We start from the raw sequence: 7,646 nt of genomic DNA, 5'->3' as shown, positions 1-7,646 counted from the left end.
AGGTTTATCAAAGGATACTATGCCAAGGCTGCACCATTAATTGATCTTCTCAAGAAGAATCACTCTTGGGAATGGTCAAAGGAGTGTCAAAAGGCCTTTGATGAGTTGAAGACTGCTATCACAGAAGAACCAGTACTAGCACTACCCGACTACTCAAAGGTATTTGAAGTCTACATTGATGCTTCTGACTATGCTATTGGAGGGGTTCTAATGGAAGAAGGACATCCGATTGCCTTTGAAAGTCGCAAGTTGAATGATACAGAGAGGTGATACACCGTCCAAGAGAAGAAGATGACTGCGGTAGTGCATAATCTGAGAGCTTGGCATCACTACTTGCTTGGTTCACACTTTATCGTCAAGACATACAATGTAGGTACAAGCAACTTCCAAACTCAGAAGAAGTTAAGCCCAAACAAGTCAGGTGGCAAGATTTCTTAGCTGAGTTTGATTTCAAATTTGAATACAAGTCAGGCAAGACTAATGTGGTAGCAGATGCACTGAGTCGCAAGACTGAGTTTGCGGCCATTTCTTTGGTTGAAGGGGATATTGTGCATGCCATCAGGGAAGGGTTACATCACGATCCACGCCAAGAAGTTGGTGGAGTTGGCTAGAGAAGGTAAGACCAAAAGATTTTGGTTAGAAAAATACCTTTTCTACACTAAAGGGAGAAGACTATACGTCCCTAAATGAAAAAATCTAAGAAGAAAATTAGTGAGAGAATGCCACGACACCAAATGGGCTGGTCACCAAGGTCAGTAAAGGACCTTGGAACTCATTGAATCTTCTTATTATTGGCCTCAAATGAGAGATGAAGTGGAGAGCTATGTGAAGACTTGTATTTTGTGCCAACAAGATACGATTGAAAACAAGACACCAAGCGGGTTGTTGGAACCTCTACCTCCATCAGAGCGACCGTGGCAAAGTGTCTCTTTAGATTTCATCTCTGGCTTACCGAAGTCTGAGGGGTTTGGATCTATTCTTGTGGTAGTGGATCGATTTTTGAAGTATACTACCTTTATACCTGCCCCTACTGACTGCACTGCAGAGGAGGCAGCACGGCTATGGACAGAGCTGTTCAAACTCCTTGGGTCGAAGCTTCATTTTTCAACAAACTTCCATCCTCAAACCGATGAGCAGATTGAGAGAGTGAATGCCTTACTCGAGAGTTACTTGAGGCACTTTGTAAGCGCTAATAAGAAAGATTGGACAAAACTCCTAGACATTGCTCAATTCTCATACAATCTACAAAGGAGTGAGTCTACAGGGAAGAGTCCGTTCGAGATTGTGACTGGACAACAGCCGGTTACACCTCACTCTCTTTCTTTTTCTTACTTAGGGAAGAGCCCTGGAGCTTATCATATGATTAAGTCTTGGGAAGAACAAGCAGATGTCACTCGTTCTTACCCTAACAAAGCTGCAAAGATGATGAATCCAAAGCCTTTTCCTTCCACAACAAGTCAAAGCCTTTTGCAAGGTTCATAAGGGCTTAATCCGCAAATACAAAGGGCCATTTGAGATCATTGGACGTGTTGGGGAGGTTGCTTACAAAGTATAACTCCCTCCCTCTATGAATATCCACCAGGTCTTCCATATGAGTATGCTTAAACCTTATGTTGAAGACCAAGATAAACCGAGTAGAGGTGACTCGAGTCGTTCTCCGCCTGTGATGATAGATCCTTTGATAAAGAAATCAAAGAGATCTTAGCTAATCGCATCGTGCGACGAAGAGGAGTACCACCATGTATCCAATACTTGATCAAGTGGAAAGGACTCCCGATAACTGAAGCTAGCTGGGAAGCTCGTGAAAATCTGCGACAATTCCAAGAAAACCTAGAGCGCTATCATGAACAGAACGCGACGAGGACGTCCGCGTATTAGGTGGGGGAGAATGTTACGGTAAGTTTTAGAAAGTTAAATTTAACAGTATTTGTATAGTTTTCTAGAGTGTTTGATAATGCTCTAGATAGTGCCGGAACGTTCTAGAATGTCCTAGAAGGTTTCGGAATACCCTAGAAGGTTCTAGAAGACTATGCAAGGTTGTAAAGTATTCTAGAAGAGTGTGGATGTATATAGGAGTATAAAGAATGGTATGGAACAATCTAGAAGTATTTATTAAAATATGGTAGGATAGATATTTGTAGTGAAAGTTCTAGATGATTAATCTAGATCGTTGATTAGATTTAATTCTAACCATCCATTAAGGAGGTGGATGGCTATAAATATGAGGTGAGAGTTAGTATGAGATATGTGTGAATCACTTGTAACAAACACTTGAGTAATAAAGTGCTTTTTCCACCAAAGCTTCCTTTTTCTTGTGTTCTCTTGTGTTCTTAGCTTTTTTGTTAAGTATTTGAGGGTTAGACTAACTTGGTCTTAATTCAAGAGGTTGAGTAAGTATGAGTACCGATACGGTAGCGTTAGAGTGTGTCCAAGGCCGTGACATACTGCTGACGCCCACGAAATGGGCAATGCAAGGGTGGTAGACGCGAAATGGTGCCAAATCCTTGGTACTACACACGAAATAGACGGATCCCTCCACATCACCATCTCCTTTCGTACCCCAATTATTGCACTCCAACTATGATAAATATCATATCAATCCTTGTTTATACATGTTCATAGTATCATTGGAACCGATTAAATTTGTATTAGATAGATCCAATCACCTTAGTAACATGTTTTCTAAAGTTAGCCTATATAACAATTCAGTTTATGGATCTTACTCTATATATCAATGAGACGCCCATGAACTTTTAAACGTTGAAATGGTAACCTAGAACATTTTGAACAAGTTTAATAGACAAGAAAAATTGCTTATGGCCACGCTTTTTTTTGTCACATTTTAAAAGTGTGGCCAAAAGTGGTCAATGGCCACGCTTTTATGAGGGTGGCGATTGAATTGAGATTTTGCCATGTTTTTTTTGCTACGCTTCAAAAATGTGGCGAAAGGGGTCAATGGCCACACTTTTATAAGGGTGGCAACTAATTCGACATTTGGCCACATTTTTTTTGCCACGCTTAAAAAATGTAGCCATAGAGAGAAATCGGCACGCTTTGAAAGCGTGGCGACAGAGTTTTATTATTGTAATGTTTTTAAAGTGTGGCCATTTTCTACAAGTCTTTTAGCACGCTTCAAAAGCGTGGCCAAAAGGTTCCCCCAAAAAAATTTTCAAACTTGCGCGTACCCCTCATCTTTCAGATAACCCTTCACTGTGCCTAAGCCCTAAATCGTTGAAAGACCCATAAGTTCTTTCATAAAACTCCTTCTTCAAACATTAACTCGTTCAATGAACTCACCCTAAGCCCTCTATTCAATATTCATTGTGCCTCACCCACGAAGAACCCCAGCACTCCAATCACCGGTGACGACAGTACTCCGAAGAAGCCCAGCACTCCACGAAGTACCATGGCACTCCGTGAAGAATGTCGCCGCGCTCGCAATGCCTCCGTTGGCACCCTTAACCCTCCTTCTGCAGTGATTCTCTCTGGCGGTGACTCCCTCCGGTCACTTGTCGTTGCAAATCCTCTGTGGATGCTCCCTCTGCTGTTGCTCCCTTCTGTCGCTGCTATCCCCTAACCCTTTTGCTGCAGCTCTCTCTGGCGCCGCTCCCTTCCTCGTCCAGGGGCCCTTCCATTGATGCTTCATTGTTGGTTTTGAGAGCAGGTAAACCCTATTTATTATACTCTGTAATCAAACCAGATAACAAAAGAGTTTTATACTCATGTTTTTATCTGAGATTGCGTTGAAGAATATGATGGAGGAATTGAACAAGAGAATCTCTGATTTAGAAGAGAGAATTGCAAAGGAAGAATCAGATAAACTGGTAAGAATGCCTAGTTGAATATCCTAACTGAAGATTCTATTTTTTTCCATCTTGCTTAATGGCCTAAGTTTTCTTGGATTTGAAACTAGGAAGCAGATAATCGTTAGAGAAGAAAAGGAAGCAAGGAATGCGGCTGAGAAAGTTTGTAAAGAGAAATCAGCTGAGCTTGAGCGGATTCAGGACAAGAAATCAGCTGCCGAGCGAATGGGGTAATACTGTGCTATATTCTAGAAAGAATAGTCATTGATAAACTGGTCTGTCAGGCAAAAATATTTCTCTCTTGGGTTATTCCTCAATTTATTTAATACTGCTAGTCAGTTATGTGATTCCTGGTGATTCCCTCATTGTTATTTATTTATTATTTTTTTTTGAAACTGTTGAGTTTTGCAGGCAAATTTATATCATAACATGTACAAAGGATTAGATGAGTATAATATGAATCTACAGCGGTACAATAGTCTTCTTAAGTCAGATCTTGAAGCAGCTAATGAGACACAGAGAAAAAGGCTAGGATGAAAATAAAATAATTTGAAACTTTTCTATTTCCTATCAGAACAAACATTTTTAGAACAGGAAAAAATGACAATTAAAAAATATTTCTGTAAGATGAAGGTGTGGCATTATTTTTCAACACCAAAATTGCCTTAATTTTTCCTTATGAGTGATGGTATATCTGCCTCTGGAATAATTTCCTTGCTTTCCTTGGTTTTATTCATACCTTTCTTGTATGCTGTTCATGCATGCCAGATTATTATTCCCAAAACATGTTTCAAGTATTTGTCTTACATCTTAATGTTCATCTACTTGATAATTTTCCCCTGCTTCCTTCCTCTCCTAGTTATAGAAACTGTCCTGATTAACTTGTTACTATGTAGGGAGGTTTTTTGTCAAAAGGCAACCATGCAAACATGGATGCGTCCATTTTCATCAGACATGTATTCTTTTGAGGAGGGGGGGATATGATGGAACTAATTTAGTGAATACTATATTGCAGTGGTTAGGAACAATTCTAGAGTCCCCCAACTCTTCAGAACTCATTAGTCACTTATTCTCTTACCCTAAAGTACATTACTTAATATAACATCTGAGTAGTTTTGTTTCTGTGCACTGTGTCAATTGGGCATATCTCAGGGAATTTGGGAGGATCTAATGTTTAGGACCAACATGGTCTTTTTTGTGAAAGAAAGAATTTTTTTTAATGCAGGTTTTAATGCTTTGTTTTTTAAGTATCCAGTTTTATTTTTTGCTTTTACTTTTATTTTTCTCCCTCCTTGAATGCTCTTATTTTACCATATCTAATGTTGTTTATATTTGTAATGAAGGAGATAATGTTGATGTTGTGGTCCTTCCTTTGGCTGAATCTATTGCTGATGGAACCCTGGCAAAATTCTTGAAGAGTATGCTAACTTGCCTCTTGTATTATATTATAGGTGACATGATCGAATTATTTTTAATAGTTCTTGTTAATTTACTGCCATGTGTTCTGTTTTGGTGGGAACAAGGCCTGGTCACAGGGTTGCTGTTGATGAACTAATATCTCAAATTGAAACAGATAAGCTTATTTGGGTAAATATGTAAATCTTCATTAATGATTTTGGTGGTTATTAGTGGATCAAATTTTCTTTATTTCTAAATAACTAATGCTATATATTTTCTATTATTCCTAAATAATGAAATGTATTTGCTTATTTAACTTTTGCTTATTTTGAATCAAATATTGGCCTCAGAATTATTTCTAAGCATTGATTCCTAATTAGTATTGCTTTGAATTTTGCAGGTTGCAATGACACATCCAACGGCTGTAACTAACTGCAACATCGACATGGAAAATTTAATTTCTGACCAGAACAGAAGCATTGCTACACTTGCTATTACCACTCTTTTAAAGATAGGAAATGAATCAAGTGTAGACTGTCTTATGAAGCAGATTACAAATTTCATGTCTGATATTGCTGATGAATTCATTATTGTTGTTGTAGAAGCAATAAGATCATTATTCTTGAAGTTTTCTTTAAAATATAGATCTCTATGAGTATATGCGTCACTCTATTGGTCTCTTTTCACAGATGTTACATCTTTTTTATGAATATCTTTCTAGATTAGTGGTCTAAGTTACCAGGTTCTGTTATGTTATTATTCAGGATGAACTTCCTAAGTAACATTCTCAGAGAAGAAGGTAGTTTTGATTACAAAAAAGCAATCATAGATTCAATTGTGATTCTGATTTGAGATATCCCTGATGCTAAGGAAAGTGGTTGCTCCATCTTTGTGAGATCATTGAAGATTGTGAATTCACTTATTTGTCCACACAGGTATTATCTCTTGTTTTGTGCTTTGTTCTTTACTATTTGGTTTTGGAATTTTAACATTTGGCATCAGTCATTTTTCTGTTGTACCCTAGATACTACACTTCTTGGGAGTTGAAGGTCCGAAGACATTAGACCCTGGCAAATATATTTGTTATATTTATAACAGAGTACATCTTGAGAATGCAACTGTTAGGGTTAGGGGTATTTGCGGTGCGGTTTAGATCGGTTTTGAGTCAAAAACTCATCCGATCCGAGCACTAATTTTGCTTGCGGTGCGGTTTGGATTGGATGGTTTTAAAAAAAATCCGATCCGATCCGATCCAATTTCAAGCAGTTTGGATTGGATTTGATTGGATTTGCGGTTTTGTAAATTATAAAAATTAAATATATATAACAAGTCTTAAGTTTAACATCAAATTTTAAATAATCAACAATAACATAACAAATCTTAACAATATTTTTAAAAGCCAACAATAACATAACAATAAAAATAAAATTATAGGTTGGTTAAAATAAATAAATAAAAAAGATCTTGAACATAAAATATTTATTAAATAATAATAATACTGAATAATATAAAAATGTATAACAAATTGAACATGTTATAAGTATAATTGTAAATATAATAATAAAATAATAATATTATAGTACATTATGCGGTTTGGATTGGAATGGATCGGTTATGAAAAGTAGATCCGAAATTCGATCTGATCCAGCGGTTTGTAAAAAATAGAATTCAATCAAATCCGAATTAGTGCGGTTTTAATCGGTTTTCGATTTGGATTGGATTGAATGAACGGTTTAATTTGGATCGGTTTGGGTTTGAACACCCCTAGTTAGGGTCAGTGCTGTGAGCACACTGGCAAAGTTTGGGGATGCAGTTGATGAATTGAAGGTGCTACTTGGCTCTATTTATTAATTATTTTTTCTAGTAGATGATATTTCTCTAGGATTTTACTTTTATTTTTTTATGTGATAATTGGTATTAACTCAATTTAAAACCTCATATAATTGTGAAAAATATGAATAATTGATTTGCCTATTGATATTGACAGTAGCACATTCATATACAAAAACGTAAAATCTGAACGTAATTTGTCACTATATTGTTCTTATATTTGATTACATGTTTCATATAACATGATTCAGCTCTCTTCTTGTGAATCACTTGTTAGGAAAAATTCCAAAGCATCTAGAAAATATTACTACTCTCACATACCTGTATGTTTTGAGCTTTTAAGTGTATTCATTCAATAGTGTACCTTTTTCAATATTTACTGAAATGGTAGTTTTGAAACATTAATTAGGATGCTGGAAGCAAACAATTTTTCTGGAGTTGTTCCACCTGAACTTGGAAAGCTGATCAACTTGCAGACCTTGTAAGACCTTTGTTCCATTTATACTTTTTAATGATATGATTTTTTCTTGATTTTAATTATTTCTTAAAATCTGTTTCTGAAATATTACCATTGAAGGATACTGTCATCAAATCAGTTGACCGGGAACTTACCAT

At 36.7% G+C, this 7,646-nt stretch overlaps 1 long non-coding RNA gene across 1 annotated transcript; it reads left to right on the top strand.

Annotated features, from left to right (window-relative positions):
* The first annotated feature begins 3,549 nt into the window (after positions 1–3,549).
* LOC107480524 (uncharacterized) lies at positions 3,550–4,205 on the top strand. The gene is made up of 3 exons (XR_001590470.3): positions 3,550–3,664; positions 3,738–3,824; positions 3,914–4,205. It is a non-coding gene; the product is annotated as an uncharacterized LOC107480524 (long non-coding RNA).
* Positions 4,206–7,646: the final 3,441 nt, after the last annotated feature.

The sequence above is a fragment of the Arachis duranensis genome, chromosome 3 (assembly GCF_000817695.3).
Source record: "Arachis duranensis cultivar V14167 chromosome 3, aradu.V14167.gnm2.J7QH, whole genome shotgun sequence".
NCBI lineage: Eukaryota > Viridiplantae > Streptophyta > Magnoliopsida > Fabales > Fabaceae > Arachis > Arachis duranensis.
Note: the sequence above shows the minus strand (reverse complement) of the source record. Positions and strands in the feature narration are given on the sequence as shown.